Below are 18,222 nucleotides of genomic sequence, written 5' to 3' on the forward strand. Positions count from 1 at the left end.
TATGTTCTATAATCCTTTAGCAGATCTAGTGGACTCACCTATATAAACACCTCCACATGGGCATTTGATCATATAAATTATAAATTTAGTTAAACAGGTAAAAAAAACCTTTGATGGAATATTTTTTTACCGGTGTGGGGGTGATAAAATACCTTTGGTCATGTTACTACAACATGAGCACCCTTGACAGGGATAACAGCCCTTATTTTTTAGGTAATATATCGGGAGCTAGTTTTGACTCTAGGACCCACATCTGCTTTTACCAATTTCATTTGAATATTCATACCTTTTTTATAGGCTGGCATAGGGCGTACTTGGAATTCTGCTATATTCGGATTACACCTAGCTAACACATCCCAATGTTTATTAATAATTCTCTGAATTTCAAAACTCTGAATTATATTCAGACACAAATAGCAATCTTTGATTTGTATCATCTATTTTTTCAGACTTACTTTTGTCTTTTGCTGACAGCAAATTGGATCTAGGTATAGATCTCACTAAATTGATCTCTTCATTAATTAATTTATCTGGATATCGTCTCTCTTTAAATCTATTCCCCATCTCCTCAAGCCTTTTATCCATAATACTCTCATCTGAGACAATCTTACGAACATGTAAGAGTTGGCTTTGGGGAAGAGACCTAATCAGAGAGGAAGGGTGTGCACTACCAAATCTTAGAAGGCTGTTGCGGTCAGTGCTTTTTCTAAAAAGATCATTTTTAAATAAGTTGCCTTCTTTAATTACTCTTACGTCAAGAAAGTCTAAGTATTCCTCGCTCCAGACTAATTTAAATTTGATATGATTGGTGGATAAATTTAGCTCATTCAAAAAAAATCTACCAGGGTTCCAACGTTGCCCAGCCATATTCCAAATATGTAATCGATATATCGCCACTCGGTGGTGCCATATCGAACATATTGGAAAAAATATATTTTTCTTCATATAAATTCATAAATATGTTTGTATAATTGGGGGCGACGTTGGAACCCATGGCAGTCCCCTGGAGCTGGAGAAAATCATCCTGAAACAGGAAATAGTTATTATATAATATAATAAATAACAATTGCATAAAGAAATCAATTTGCGCATTATTATATTTGGTATCGGATGTTAAAACCGAATATACTGAATCTATACCACTAGTATGCGTGATGGTTGTATATAAACTCTCCACATCAAGGCATAACATAATAAATTTAGTGGTGGGGATTACCAAGGAATTAAGTTTAAGAAGAAAGTCTCCTGTATCTTTAATAAAGGAGTGAGAGATCTCAACATCGGGGCGGAGAATTTTAATCAAGAAATATGGAAATATTGGTAAACACTGAATTAGTGCTGTCCACAATAGGGTGACCCGGGGGATTGGCTAGATTTTTATGCACTTTAGGAAGTGAATAATTACAGGAGTACATGGGTGGTCAGTTTTCAAAAAAAGTTTAACATCTTTACCTATAATGCCATTTTTCTCAGCTATTGATATAACTCTTTCTATTTCCCTTTGGATCTTAAAGACTGGGATATATGAAATTCTCATATACACAGTGATGTCCAAGGTGTTGTCTGATTTCATTCACATAGTAATCTTTATCTAAGACTACAACTGCCCCTCCCTTATCGGCCCTTTTAAGGATAATTTCTGGGTTATCTTGTAATCCCTGCATTGCTTTAAATTGCTCATCTGTCATATTTGCTTTAATGGGCTTACATTTGTTACCAATATTACCATACTTTACCACTTTATTTTGTAGTTTTTCTATATCTTTTTGAACTAAGGTGACAAATGTTTCAACACTGATTAATAGCCCCAGGAATTAAACGACTTTTCTTTTTCAAACCTAATTGATTTAAATGGATCGTGGGACTCTCAGAGATGGTTGACAAATCTTTTATCCCAGCATATTGTTTTAAGTCTTAAAGTCCTGTAATTTATTCACTCCCTAAAGTGCATAAAAATCTAGCCAATCCCCCGGGTCGCCCTATTGTGGCCAGCACTAATTCAGTGTTTACCAATATTTCCATATTTCTTGATAAAATTCTCCACCCCTATGTTGAGATCTCTCACTCCTTTATTAAAGATACAGGAGACTTTCTTCTTAAACTTAATTCCTTGGAAATCACCACCACTAAATTTATTATGTTCAGCCTTGATGTGGAGAGTTTATATACAACCATCACGCATACTAGTGGTATAGATTCAGTATATTCGGTTTTAACATCTGATACCAAATATAATCATGCACAAATTGATTTCTTTACGCAATTGTTATTTTATATAATAACTATTTCCTGTTTCTGAAGAAAAATATATTTTTTTCAATAGTATGTTTATTCGATATGGCGCCACCTGGTGGCGATATATCAATGACATATTTGGAATATGGCTGGGCGACGTTGGAACCCTGGTAGATTTTGTGAATGAGCTAAATTTATCCACCAATCATATAAAATTTAAATTAGTATGGAGCGAGGAATACTTAGACTTTCTTGACGTAAGAGTAATTAAAGAAGGCAACTCATTTAAAACTGATCTTTTTAGAAAAAGCACTGACCGCAACAGCCTTCTAAGATTTGATAGTACCCACCCTTCCTCTCTGATTAGGTCTCTTCCCCATAGCCAACTCTTACATGTCCGTAAGATTGTCTCAGATGAGAGTATTATGGATAAAAGGCTTGAGGAGATGGGGAATAGATTTAAAGAGAGAGGATATCCAGATAAATTAATTAATGAAGAGATCAATTTAGTGATATCTATACCTAGATCCAATTTGCTGTCAGCAAAAGACAAAAGTTTGAAAAAATATAGATGATAAAAATCAAAGATTGCTATTTGTGTCTGAATATAATTCACAGTTTTGAAATTCAGAGAATTATTAACAAACATTGGGATGTGTTAGCTAGGTGTAATCCGAATATAGCAGAATTCCAAGTACACCCTATGCCAGCCTATTAAAAAAAAAAAAAAAAAAAAAGGTATGAATATTCAAATGAAATTGGTAAAAGCAGATGTGGGCCCTAGAGTCAAAACTAGCTCCCGATATATTATTACTTCAAAAAACAAGAGCCGTTATCCCTGTCTAGGGTGCTAATGTTGTAGTAACATGACCAAAGGTCCCATATTTTATCACCCCCACACCAGTAAAAAATATTCCATCAAAGGTTTTTTTACCTGTTTAACTACATTTATTATTTATATGATCAAATGCCCATGTGGAGGTGTTTATATAGGCGAGTCCACTAGATCTGCTAAAGGATTATAGAACATAAAAGTAATATTCGTACTGGTAATTTAAAAGCCCCACTAGCTAATCATTTTCTGAAAGCTGGTCATTCAATTAGCCAACTTAAATTTCAAATTATTAACCATATTGAAGTAGCATGCAGAGGGGGGGGGGGGGGGAAGATAGGGAGCTTCGTCTTAAGCAGAGAATCCTTCTGGATTTATGAATTAGGGTCCCTTGAGCCTTAAGGTCTAAATAAAGATCGGGACTTGTCTGTTTTTATAGTCCCATTCCTAGGCAATAGTTATTTCCTTGATGTATGAGTTGATCGGGCAATTTAGGGTGATTCTTTCCTTCAAGTTAGAGTATTTATTCTGCTTATTCTATTAAGAATGACTTTGTACTTAATATTTTGAAAAATTATGTAACATTGTATAATATGCTGTTGTATAGGTCATGAATGAGTTAACATACAAAATGATCATTAGCGCCACATAGTGGTATGTCAGTATATAAGTCAGTAATAAACCAAAGTAACGGTGCTCCGCCGACTCTCCAATCCGTACTGCTAGCGGTGGATAAATATAAGCAAAGCAAATGGTCTCACCTTCTCCAGTTAGCTCCACAGTCACACCCGTCTACTCACGGTCAATCCTTAGCCTCTGTTCGTAGCTACACCACGCATCCATGATCGTGGGATTCCTCCGATGGCGTCTGACGTCACTTTACACGTGACCACGTTTGACCAATTGCGGGATAGACTTGGTAGTCCTGTTAGACCAAATGCCGACTGCTGTAAAAAGTTTCTCACCGATCCTGGCAGTGAAGTGTAAACCACCGGAGCTCCAACGAGTGATTAGGGCTGCATGCTCAGTTGCAGCAAACAACGGCCCTCTCCTCTGCCGTAGTGATACAAAAAATGCAGGATGCTGCTATTGTAAAACGTTCATATTTATTGGATATAATTAAAACTTGATGCAAACATGCAGTGCTTAAAACAGCTGTTCATCTCACAAACAGGCCAGTCTGACGCGTTTCGGCTGATTTGCCTTATTCATAGACTCAATATTCTGATTTCACCTGTGGAGCTATATAAGCCCCCTCACAATCTCATTGGTTGCCTGTACTAAAGTGTGAACTCCCTCCTCCCCTTAGCTCATCTGTCGTTGGTTGCTGTCCTCCCACTTTCTTCATATCCTCCCTATCAATTCAATTACAAGAGTTATATTTATGCTGAAATAGATACAATTCTCATTTGTTTAAGTACATAAGTTTTGGTACATATTATCCCATTTTATTAGCCTGTCAGAATGTGAGTGTATGAGCTGGGGTCGCGCCTACTACCTACGAGCTCCTCAAACTGCAAAAATTCAGTACTAGTGGGTATCCCCCAGCTGTCTTTTAGCCTCTTGTATATAATTTGTTTCAGACATGACAACTATGGTACCGCCCTTGTCGGCATTTTTAATGACTATGCCCCGTCTATCTTTCAATCTTTGCAATCGTATCTGTTCTGCATGTGTGAGATTATGTCTTTGCTTGCCACTTTCTGATTTAAATTTAATAAGATCCTCCTCCACCCTTTTGTGAAAGCTCTCCAATGCCTCACCTCTAAAATGGGTGGGATAAAATGTGGATCTATTTTTAAATCCTATGTGACTCCCTTTCTCAATTGTAATATCCCTGCTTTCCTTCTCTAATTGACTTAATGTCAATAAGTCAATTGCATCTTTGTATAGGAAGCAATCATTCGTTATCTGTCTATCAATAGTCTTCAGGGTAATGTCACACTCTGGGCTCCCTTCAGTATAATACAATTTCTTTATCGTTAAAGCACGTACAAACCTATTAACATCCATGAGAGTATCAAATACCCAAAAGTCGGCTGATGGAACAAAATTGAGTCCTAGTTCTAAAACCTTTGTTTCTTCTAAGGTCAGTTCTGTGTTGGCAAGATTAATGACCCTCATATGTTGTATTTGTTTTGTTTCCCTCTCCTCAATGTGTACTGCTCGCGTCTGACTTAAGGTTCTTTGCCTCTTCCTTTTCCCCTTCATGCTCCTGACCCTCCCCCTTGTCCCCCGTCCTCTGCCTCTAGAGCATTAGAGTACCTATTCAATCTGTTACCTCCTCTGCCTCTATTCTTGAGGATACCCACAGTCCCAGCCGGGGTGGGGTATGGGGAACTATCACTGACACTCAATGCAATGGATGGCAAATTCTCATTAAATGTACCAGAGGGGCTTTCTTCCTCAGATGAGCCCCCACTAGTTGCATAATCAACAAAGTCTCTGATTTCATTGTCTTCACTTGAGTCAGTATCCACAAATGTCACTTGTTTCTTGCCCACTTCAGATAACTATCCTTTTGCTCCAAGTGTGTTCCCTTTCTTGCTATTATGCCTCCTAAATTGTCTCATCCTCCTTGGGTTCTGTGAATTCCATTGATACACCCTGTTAGTATAGTCCTCTGTGTCTCTGACAAACTTACGATATTTCTGTCTGTCTGTCTCTCTTTCTTGAAATTGTCTATAGTCTGTCTGAGTATTGAATCAAGTTGTTCATACTTCTCATGGTCAATGAATTTATTTAAGTCCCTCTGTATGGCCTTTATCTGACTCCTAGTTTCTTCTAATTTATAGTTTTTATACTTAATGATAACATTCATCAGTCTAATGAAACATTCAGTAAGGACTTTATTCCATTCATTGATAAACCATTCTTCCGTAACTTGAAATGATGGATACTTCCTAATTCTGAGACCTCTTGGTATCATCCAGATATCAACATATTTCTCAAGAGATCTCCTATCCCACCAAACCTGATATTCTTTTGTTAAAGTCTTTTCCATTGATAGAAAAATATCTGAAATATCTTTAGTTTGTGTTTGAGGATTAAAAGTATCCGAGTGTGGGTCTGTTTCTTTCAATGTCTTCTAAGCTTGTAAGGGAGTAAAAGTTACTGCATGTTGCTCGACTATCTTCCATACTTATAGATGTCTGATACCCTTTGTATTTTATGTAGTAACAGACAATCCAATTAACTTCTTTATTATATATGAAGATAAACGTTGATATCTTAATAATTGTGTCTTGAATCTGTGCACAATTACTGAGCTCAAATAACACTTACTGAGGGTAGTGTAACTATAGGTATACACAAAAACTTTTCAGTTCAATGAATAAAGTTACCCTTGTATGCGGTATTTCCTAAGAGGTCTATGTGAGTGTATGCACTCTATGGGGATAAAGCGAACACTTTACGAGTAGTGGTATTTTACCCACTAGTACTGAATTTTTGCAGTTTGAGGAGCTCGTAGGTAGTAGGCGCGACCCCAGCTCATACACTCACATTCTGACAGGCTAATAAAATGGGATAATATGTACCAAAACTTATGTACTTAAACAAATGAGAATTGTATCTATTTCAGCATAAATATAACTCTTGTAATTGAATTGATAGGGAGGATATGAAGAAAGTGGGAGGACAACAACCAATGACAGCTAAGGGGAGGAGGGAGTTCACACTTTTATACAGGCAACCTATATTGTGAGGGGGCTTATATAGCTCCACAGGTGAATTCAGAATATTGAGTCTATGAATAAGGCAAATCAGCCAAAACGCGTCAGCCTGGCCTGTTTGTGACATGAACAGCAGTTTTAAGCACTTGTTACTGCATGTTTGCATCAAGTTTTAATTATATCCAATAAATATGAACGTTTTACAATAGCAGCAACCTGCATTTTTTGTATAAGTCAGTAATGTTTGTTTGGCATGGCATGATTAAGGGATAACCTACCGAAACGTTGCCGTATTTTCTGTATGTAACTTTTCAATAAAAGTTAGTTGCCGTCACTCCCATTGCTTGTATTGATACTGTTTGGGGCCCTGGGTAGTGACCCTGGAGTGACGTGCATTACCTCTTCTGAGTGCTGGGATTTTCTCCTGTGGTTGTGCTAATAAAAAGGTTGTCAGGAATTAAAAAAATAAATAAAAATACATACAGTACTGTGCAAAAGCCTTAGGCCACCATTAGAATTGTTTTAGCAAATTTTATGACCATCCATATTTATTTCTTTCATGTAATTGGTAAAAGTCCATGGAGCTAGTGACGTATGGGATATACATTCCTACCAGGTGGAGCAAAGTTTCCCAAACCTCAAAATGCCTATAAATACACCCCTCACCACACCCACAATTCAGTTTTACAAACTTTGCCTCCTATGGAGGTGGTGAAGTAAGTTTGGGCTAAGAATTCTATGTTGATATGCGCTTCTCAGCATTGTTGAAGCCCGATTCCTCTCAGAGTACAGGGAATGTCAGAGGGATGTGAAGGGAGTATCACCCATTGAATGCAATGGTTTTCCTCATGGGAGATCTATTTCATAGGTTCTCTGTTATCGGACGTAGAGATTCATCTCCTACCTCACTTTTCAGATCGACGATATACTCTCATATACCATTACCTCTACTGATAACTGTTTCAGTACTGGTTTGGCTATCTGCTATATGTGAATGGGTGTCTTTCGGTAAGTATGTTTTTATTACTTAAGACACCTCAGCTATGGTTTGGCACTTTATGCATTAATATAAAGTTCTAAATATATGTATTGTACTTATATTTGCCATGAGTCAGGTTCATGTATTTCCTTTTTTGCAGACGGTCAGTTTCATATGTGGGGAAAATAAACATTAAGAAATATTTTTCTTACCTGGGGTTTAGTCTTTTTTCAAACTGACTACATTTTTCTTTGCAAATTGCGGGCAGAATTAGGCCCGCGGGTGCGCCAAATGCTAGACTTTATTGCGTAATTCTTGGCGAGATAATTTTTTGGCGCAAAAGTACGTCCTTTGACGCAAGTTAGTCATTTCCGGCGTCGTAGTTGACGCTGAGTTCCTTACACAAGGTTGCGTCGTTAGTGACGCAAGTGTGTCATTTCCGGACGTTGTTAGAGCCAAAATAATCTGTTTGTTGTACGTCATACTTGGCGCCAAATTTTTTCATTATTTTATCACCCCATTGCTATTTGCCTCGTCTTTTTTCTATGTCAGAGGGCTATGCTATTTGCATTTTTTCCCATTCCTGAAACTGTCATAAATGGAAATTGATAATTTTGCTTTATATGTTGTGTTTTATTTTACATTTTGCAAGATGTCACAATCTGATCCTGTCTCAGAAGTATCTGTTGGAACTTTGCTGCCTGATATCGGTTCTACCAAAGCCAAATTCATTTTTATTTCCGATTGTCATTTGTAAATAGTTGTCATGATAAACTTTTACATGCAGATAATATGTCCATCAGTAATAGTACATTGCCTGTTGCTGTTCTTTCAACTTTTTATGTACATGTTATACATATCAATTTTAAGAATTTGTTATTGATTCTATTCAGAAGGCTTTGTCTGCTATTCCGCCTTCTAATTAACATAAAAGGTCTTTTAAAACTTCTCATAAGGTTAATGAAATAACAAATGACCGACAACATAATGAATTAACCTCCTCTGATGAGGATCTATCCGATTCAGAAGATCCTTCCTCAGATATTGACACTAACAAATCTACTTATTTATTTAAAATGAAGTATTTTCATTCTTTGTTTAAAGAAGTGTTAATTACTTTGGATATTAAGGAAACTAGTCCTCTTGATATTAGAACTAGTAAATTCTGTTTCTTAAAACCTTCTGTGGTTACTCCAGATTTTTTCCTGTTCCTGATGCTATTTCTGATATGATTTCTAAGGAATGGAATAAGCCGGGTACTTTTATTCCTTCAAGGTTTAAAAAAAATTGTATCCTTTACCAGCAATTTTTATAGAGTTTTGGGAAAAGATCCCCAAAGGCTATTTCTGCTCTTGCTGTACGTACCTCTATTCCTATGGAAGATAGTACTTCAGTTCCTTTTAGATAGGAAACTTGAATCTTATCTAGGGAAAGCTTATTTATATTCAGGACATCTTCTCAGGCCTGCAATTTCCTTGGCGGATGTTGCAGCTGCATCAACATTTTTGTTGGAGAATTTAGCACAACAAGAATTGGATTCCGATTTATCTAGCATTGTTCGCTTACTGCAACATGCTAATCATTTCTGTTGCCATTTTTTGATATCATCAAGATTGATGTTAGACCTACAGGGAGTGCAGAATTATTAGGCAAGTTGTATTTTTGAGAATTAATTTTATTATTGAACAACAACCATGTTCTCAATGAACCCAAAAAACTCATTAATATCAAAGCTGAATAGTTTTGGAAGTAGTTTTTAGTTTGTTTTTAGTTATAGCTATTTTAGGGGGATATCTGTATAATTATTAGGCAACTTAACAAAAAACAAATATATACCCATTTCAATTATTTTTACCAGTGAAACCAATATAACATCTCAACATTCACAAATATACATTTCTGACATTCAAAAACAAAACAAAAACAAATCAGTGACCAATATAGCCACCTTTCTTTGCAAGGACACTCAAAAGCCTGCCATCCATGGATTCTGTCAGTGTTTTGATCTGTTCACCATCAACATTGCGTGCAGCAGCAACCACAGCCTCCCAGACACTGTTCAGAGAGGTGTACTGTTTTCCCTCCTTGTAAATCTCACATTTGATGATGGACCACAGGTTCTCAATGGGGTTCAGATCAGGTGAACAAGGAGGCCATGTCATTAGATTTTCTTCTTTTATACCCTTTCTTGCCAGCCACGCTGTGGAGTACTTGGACGCGTGTGATGGAGCATTGTCCTGCATGAAAATCATGTTTTTCTTGAAGGATGCAGACTTCTTCCTGTACCACTGCTTGAAGAAGGTGTCTTCCAGAAACTGGCAGTAGGACTGGGAGTTGAGCTTGACTCCATCCTCAACCCGAAAAGGCCCCACAAGCTCATCTTTGATGATACCAGCCCAAACCAGTACTCCACCTCCACCTTGCTGGTGTCTGAGTCGGACTGGAGCTCTCTGCCCTTTACCAATCCAGCCACGGGCCCATCCATCTGGCCCATCAAGACTCACTCTCATTTCATCAGTCCATAAAACCTTAGAAAAATCAGTCTTGAGATATTTCTTGGCCCAGTCTTGACGTTTCAGCTTGTGTGTCTTGTTCAGTGGTGGTCGTCTTTCAGCCTTTCTTACCTTGGCCATGTCTCTGAGTATTGCACACCTTGTGCTTTTGGGTACTCCAGTGATGTTGCAGCTCTGGAATATGGCCAAACTGGTGGCAAGTGGCATCTTGGCAGCTGCACGCTTGACTTTTCTCAGTTCATGGGCAGTTATTTTGCGCCTTGGTTTTTCCACACGCTTCTCGCGACCCTGTTGACTATTTTGAATGAAACGCTTGATTGTTCGATGATCACGCTTCAGAAGCTTTGCAATTTTAAGAGTGCTGCATCCCTCTGCAAGATATCTCACTATTTTTGACTTTTCTGAGCCTGTCAAGTCCTTCTTTTGACCCATTTTGCCAAAGGAAAGGAAGTTGCCTAATAATTATGCACACCTGATATAGGGTGTTGATGTCATTAGACCACACCCCTTCTCATGACAGAGATGCACATCACCTAATATGCTTAATTGGTAGTAGGCTTTCAAGCCTATACAGCTTGGAGTAAGACAACATGCATAAAGAGGATGATGTGGTCAAAATACTCGTTTGCCTAATAATTCTGCACACAGTGTATGTCTTTAGCTATTTTTAGCTAGAAGAGCTTTGTAGCTTAAATCTTGGAATGCTAATATGACTTCTAAGTCTATAGATTGCTATCTTTTCTTTCCAAGGTAATAAGAGACCTAAGGGTAAATCTAAAGCTTCTAACTGTTTTCATTCTTTGTCAAATAAGGAACAAAAACCTAATCCTTCCCTCAAGGAATCTGTTTCCAATTGGAAATTTTCATCTAATTGGAATAAATCCAAGCCATTTAAGAAACCAAAGCCAGCCCCTAAGTCCGCATGAAGGTGCGGCCCTCATTCCAGCTCAGCTGGTAAGGGGCAGATTAAGGTTTTTTCCAAGGATGTTTGGATAAATTCTGTCCAAAACCAATGGTTTCAGAGTAATGTCTCTCAGGGATATTGAATAGGATTCTGAGTAAGACCTCCTGTGAGAAGATTTGTTTTTCTCTCATCCCAGCAAATCCAGTAAATGCTCAGGCTTTCCTGAAGTGTTTCAGACCTAGAGTTTCATGGGTAATCATGCCAGTTCTTTTTCTGGGTTTTTATTCAAATCTATTCATTGTCCCAAAGAAGGAAAATTCATTCAGTTCTGGATCTTTTGAATCGTTATGTAAGAGTACCAACTTTCCAATGGTGACTTTAAGGAGACTTTAAGGACTATTCTGCTTTTTGTTCAGCAAAGACATTTTATGTCTACAATAGACTTGCAGGATGTATACCTTAATATTCCGATTCATTCAGATCATTTTCAGTTCCTGAGATTCTCTTTTCTAGACCAGAATTACCAATTTGTTGCTCTTCCATTTGGCCTAGCAACCGCTCAAAGAATCTTTTCAAAGGTTCTAGGTGTCCTACTCTCTGTATTCTGAAAGCAGGGTATTGCGGCGTTTCCTTATTTGGACGATATCTTGGTACTCACTCAGTCTTTACGTTCTGCAGAATCTCACACGAATCAACTAGTGTTTCTTCTCAAACATGGTTGGAGGATCAATTTACCAAAGAGTTTCTTGATTCCTCAGACAAGGGTCACTTTTTTTTTTGGTTTCCAGATAGAGACAGTCATGGACACTGAATTTAACAGATAAGAGAAGTTTAAATTGGTTGCAGCTTGTCGGAAACCTTCAGTCTCAGTCATTCCATTCAGTGGCTATGTGCATGGAAGTTTTAGGTCTCATGACTGCAGCATCGGACGCGATTTCCTTTGCTCGTTTTCACATGAGACCTCCCCAGCTTTGTATGCTGAACCAATGGTGCAGGGATTATACAAAGATATCACAATTAATATCCTTAAATCCCAATGTACGACACTCTCTGACTTGGTGGTTAAATCACCAGCGTTTAGTTCAAGGGGCTTCTTTTGTTCGTCCAACCTGGACTGTGATCATAAGAGATGCAAGTCTTCAGGTTGGGGAGCTGATTGGGGATCTCTGACAGCACAAGGGGTTTGGAAATCTCAAGAAGCAAGATTACCAATCAATATTTTAGAACTCCATGCAGTTTCAGAGTTCATCAGTTCTGGCCTCTGTTGAAGAGAGAACCGTTCATTTGTTTTCAGATAGACAATATCACAACAGTGGCATATGTCAATCATCAGGGTGATACGCTCAGTCCCCAAGCTAGGAAAGAAGTAGGAAAGAAGCCCATCACTGGTAACACTCTCCTCCATGCCAAAAGTAACCATCCGAAAAGAGTCTTCAAATCTGTCCTTAAAGGACAATTCATTAGACTCCGGAGGAACTGTACAACGGATGTGGAATATGAGAAACAATCTTTGGAGCTGGAGGAGAGGTTTTGTGAAAGAGGCTATAAAAAGGGAACTTATCAGTCACCATAGACTTAATATTGGGGCCAACCCAAGGAATATCTATCTTGATAATAAGAATAAAGACAGAGAAGATAAATTTGAAGGGGTATCTTTTATCACCCAATACAGTAATCAATTCCACCAAATTTGCAATATTGTTAGGAAACACTTCAATATTCTTAAAGCAGATGATGGGTTGGTGGATACTGTTTCAAAAGGGTGCAGATATGCTTTCAGACGAGGTACAAGCCTAAGCAATATACTTGCCCCCACACAGCTTTAAGTTAGGGATGATGTCGTTTCATCATGGATTACATTTAGAGGTACCTATAAATGTAATTTTGCTCAGTGTATTGCTTGTGAGTTTCTACAACAAGGAGAAGGCTTCAGGAGCTCCACAACTGGGAGAGACTTTGACACTTCTCTTGTTTAAATTGTAGAAAAAAGTTCGCAATTTATTTATTGACCTGCACAGAGTGCGAGATACAATATACAGGGCTCACAACTAGGGAGACAAGGGAAAGGATCAGGGAACATGTCTCAAACATCAAAAATGGTAAACTAACTACACCCTTGGTCCAGCATTTTAAAACCTGTCACAATACAAGTAGTACTAAGACACTTAGATGGACTATCATAGAACAGGTTAAAATAAATAAGCAAGGTGGTGACGGGGAAAAGTTGCTGGCCAAGAGAGAAGTGTTTTGGATACACAGACTCAGAACCAGAGTCCCAGAAGGGTTAAATTCAGAATTTGACCTGATAAATTTCTGGGAATAAATTTCTGGTTCTGGGTCTGTGTATTCAAGTTTTAAATTTTAAAATTTGAATTTTGATCCTTATCCACCCAATAAGCACAGGTTACAATGTTTATACATTGCAGCCCCTTGTATATGTAACTAAAAGATAATGTGGGTATATATATGCTTTATGCATTGAAACAATTGTTTAATTATTTATTTTGCATATATTCATTTCTCACATTTGTTGGAATAATGTACTTTAAGCACAATCTGTTTCCATTTATTATCAATTATTGATGTGACTCTCATCATATATGTTAGAACCCAATGAATTCTATAAACTGTTAAAATTTATGCTCTTATATACAGCGGATTGTTTAAGATTAAATTTCACATGATTGTATTTGTTACACTATGTAATGGGAAATTGTTATCCCGTCTTATATAATGGGAGGAGAGTTGGATTTAGCTTCACTCCAGGTATGGTTTTAATTATATTTTTTAACCAATCAGGTAACAGGAACCAGTTTATTAGACTGGTGCACACCTGAGACTGTAGCTACGATTACGGCTTCATTGCCGAAACATGTCAGCAGACAGTCACTGGAGTGAAGCTATCTCCACTCACTACTAAGCTTGAGATTCCTGTATCCCTGGAGGGAGAAAGATTTTTTAATTGCAATAAAGAAAATCCTAATTTGCCACTGGCTGTTCGTGCACCTCATTTGAATTTGTTTATCCTTGCGTTGTGGAACCGAGGTTGCACCCGTTCCAGTGCGGTTCATCTGCATATCAAGTACAGCTCACCAATCCAGGTCCTGGAAATTGCCGACAGTTACACAGCTTTACTTCAGAGAAGGAGGTTCTGAGAACCGGAAGTGAGCACAGTGACATCATATGCCATCGGAGAGGAACCACGCAGAGGAGACCTGAGCGGTCATAGAGGGCGACAAGTGCCGGACCGACTTCGTGTGCACCTGGTTTGCGCACAGAGGGTCGTTGTGGATTTCTGGGTTCCCGATAACAGACAAGGTGACACTGGACGCTACTTTACCAGGAGAGGTGAGAAGATTGAATATTCAACCATACTTGGCATTAACGCAATTTGTTTAATATTGTGCAGCTCTTTAGAGTTTTCATGGGAGCACTTGTTTATTTTTGCCTAAGTAACCAGCAGTCTTAGGTGCCGACACACATTGACTCTTTTTTTTAGGAAAGAAGTATCTCTGATACTTGCTTGGGCAGAATCCAGCTCCTGTCTAATTTCTGCGGTTCATATCCCAGGTGTAGACAATTAGGAGGCGGATTACCTCAGCCGTCAAACTTTACATCCAGGGGAGTGGTCTCTCCATCCAGATGTGTTTTCTCAGCTTGTTCGGATGTGGGGTCTTCCAGTGATAGATCTGATGGCCTCTCATCTAAACAAGAGACTTCCCAGATACCTGTCCAGGTCCAGGGATTTTTAGGTGGAAGCAGTGGATGCTTGGACACTTCCTTGGTGTTATCAACCTGCTTATATTTTCCCGCCTCTAGTTCTCCTTCCAATAGTGATCTCCAAAATCATCATGGAACAATCATTTGTGTTGCTGGTGGCTCCAGCATGGCCTCACAGGTTTTGGTATGCGGATCTTGTTCGGATGTCCAGTTGCCAACCTTGGCCACTTCCATTAAGGCCGGATTTACTGTCTCAAGGTCTGTTTTTCCATCAGGATCTCAAATCATTAAATTTAAAGGTGTGGAAATTGAACGCCTAGTGCCAAGTCATAGAGGTTTCTCTGACTCAGTAATTATTACTATGTTACAAGCTTGTAAATCTGTCTCTAGAAATATTTAATCTTCAAGTTTGGAAGACTTACATTTCATGGTGTTCTTCTCATAAATTTTCTTGGCATTCTTTTAGAATTCCTAGAATTTTACAGTTTCTTCAGGATGGTTTGGATAAGATTTTGTCTGTAAGTTCCTTGAAGGGACAAATCTCTGCTCTGTTTAATTTCACAGAAAGATTGCTAAACTTCCTGATATTCATTGTTTTGTACAGGCTTTGGTTCATATCAAGCCTGTCATTAAATCAATCTCTTCTCTGAGTTTATAATTTGGTTTTGAAGGCTTTTCAAGCTCTTCCGTTTGAGCCTATGCAGGACGTTAATCTACTTTCTTGGAAAGTGTTGTTCCTTTTGGCCATCTCTTCTACTAGAAGAGTTTCCGAGTTATCTGCTCTCTTATGAATCTCCTTTTCTGATATTTCATCAGGATAAGGTGGTTTTGCGGACTTCTTATAATTTTTTTCCTAAGGTTGTGAATTCTAACAACATTAGTAGAGAAATTGTTGTCCCTTCTTTGTGACCTAATCCTAAGAATTCTTTGGAAAGATCCTTACATTCTTTGTATGTGGTGAGAGCTTTGAAATATTATATTGAAACTACTAAGATGTCAGGAAGACTTCTAGTCTATTTGTTATATTTTCTGGTTCTAGGAAAGGTCAGAAGGCTTCTGCCATTTCCTTGGCTTTTTGGTTAAGCTGTTGATTCACCAAGCTTATTTTAAATCGGGTCAAGCCCCGCGCTCAGAGAATTGTGGCTCATTCTACTAGATCAGTCTCCACTTAATGGGCTTTTAAGAATGAAGCTTCAGTTGATCAGATTTGCAAAAGCGGCAACTTGGTTCTCTTTGCATACATTTTCTAAATTCTACCGTTTTGATGTATTTGCTTCTTCAGAGGCAGTTTTTGGTAGAAAAATTATTCAGGCAGCTGTCTCAGTTTGATTCTTCTGCTGATGTTTTTGTGTTTTTCTTTTCATTATAAGAATAAACTTATATTTTGGGTTTTGGATTATTTTTTCAGCGGAAAATTGTTGTTTTTATTTTTATCCCTCCCTCTCTAGTGATTCTTGCGTGGAGTTCCACATCTTGGGTATTGATATCCCATACGTCACTAGCTCATGGACTCTTGCCAATTACATGAAAGAAAACAATTTATGTAAGAATTTACAAGATAAATTCATTTCTTTCATATTGGCAAGAGTCTATGAGGCCCACCCTTTTTATAGTGGTTATGATTTTTTGTATAAAGCACAATTATTTCCAAATTCCTTTGTTGATGCTTTTTACTCCTTTCTTTATCACCCCCACTACTTGGCTATTCGTTAAACTGAATTGTGGGTGTGGTGAGGGGTGTATTTATAGGCATTTTGAGGTTTGGGAAACTTTGCCCCTCCTGGTAGGAATGTATATCCTATACGTCACTAGCTCATGGACTTTTGCCAATATGAAAGAAATTAATTTATCTTGTAAATTCTTACATAAATTATGTTTTTTCTCTCTTTTTTAAGATACAAACAGAAAATATGTACACAAAATATAAAAAAAAAAAAACACAAACCCTATTTTAAGAACCAAATGGCTTCTTCAGGCGAAAAGTCAGTATTTAGTGTGACCTTCCTTGGCACTAAGCACATCTTGAACTCTTTTTGGGAGACTGTCCTGAAGTAATCTTCTGGTATATTCTTTCAGGCTTCTTTCAGCACTTCCCAGAATTCGATGTAGGTTGTCTCATTTCTTTCTCTGTCCAGGTGATCCCATACTGCCTCTATAATATTCAGGTATGGACTATGGAGGCCAGTCCATGAGTGTCCGTGTTTTATAAGCCGTTTTTCTCTCCAAATATGATTACATTAGCAGTGTGCTTGGGATCACTCATGCTGATTAAAAAAAAAAAAAAAAAAAAAAACACCACACACACACACTTTTCAGCATTCGTGATCCCATCAATTTGGATAATATCGCCAACACCACTGGCAGAAATGCAGCCCCAATCCAAGACAGACCCTCCACCATGTTTCACTGAAGGCCACAAACACTCATTTCTTTCATCTCTCTCTAACTCTTCTTCTCAAATTTTGTCGACAATTCAACATAAAAATTTCAAACTTGGATTTGTCACTCCATAATACTCTTAACCACAGATCTTCATTCCAATCTTTGTGAGCTTTAGCATATCTTAGCCTTTTCATCATATTTCCCTTCCGAAAAAAAACTGGTTCCTTGGCTGCTATCCTTCCACAAAGACCATTTCTGATCAAGCTTCATCAGACTGTAGAAGGGTCAACTTGGAATCCAGATGAAGCTGCCAGATGCTGAGCCAGGTCCTTGCTGGACTTCTTCCAGTGTCTCAAAGAAGAAACTGAAACATCAGATTTTGAAAGTTTTCTTGGTCTTCCAGTCTTCTTTTTGTCCTTGATCTCTCCGGATTATTTAAATTTCTTTATATAACAACTTGAGTATCTAGTTTGTTTGCGGATTACCCTTTGAGTGTGGCCTTGCTGATGCAAAAGTATGATTTTATGTCTGTCAAATTCTGTGATTTGTCATTTTGAATGGAATGATGCGATTGAAAAAGTTGGTCTTATTAGCAAGCTCCAATTAATCTCATACCACATGTATATGTAATGCTCAAGCATGTCTTGCACAAACAGCAGTCATTTTGACATGAAATAGGACAAATACAGGTGTTAGCAATTACATTAATTAGGGTTCCAATCCATTTAGGTTTATGAGAGCCAGTTTCCTGCAATTGCTCAAGTGTAAGGGGAGGTCACACTAAATACTTGCCACTTTAGCCTAAAGAAGCTGTTTTTTTAATAGCGCTTACAAATATCCTGTATTTTCTGGTTGTATTTTAATAAAGAGACTGAGAAATTATATATGGTCATTATACCATTGCTAAAACAACAAATCTAATGATAAGCTCATAACTTTATGGTCTGACTCAAACTTTAAAAATATATTTTTTGTAAATTTCA

The 18,222-nt window shown here is 37.8% G+C and overlaps 1 protein-coding gene across 1 annotated transcript in view; it reads right to left on the bottom strand.

The window, feature by feature from the left end:
• The window catches only part of RAD23B (RAD23 homolog B, nucleotide excision repair protein), a 296,312-nt gene that overhangs the window by 211,871 nt on the left and 66,219 nt on the right, over positions 1-18,222 (bottom strand). The window lies entirely within an intron of this gene.

The sequence above is a fragment of the Bombina bombina genome, chromosome 2 (genome assembly GCF_027579735.1).
Source record: "Bombina bombina isolate aBomBom1 chromosome 2, aBomBom1.pri, whole genome shotgun sequence".
Classification (NCBI taxonomy): domain Eukaryota; kingdom Metazoa; phylum Chordata; class Amphibia; order Anura; family Bombinatoridae; genus Bombina; species Bombina bombina.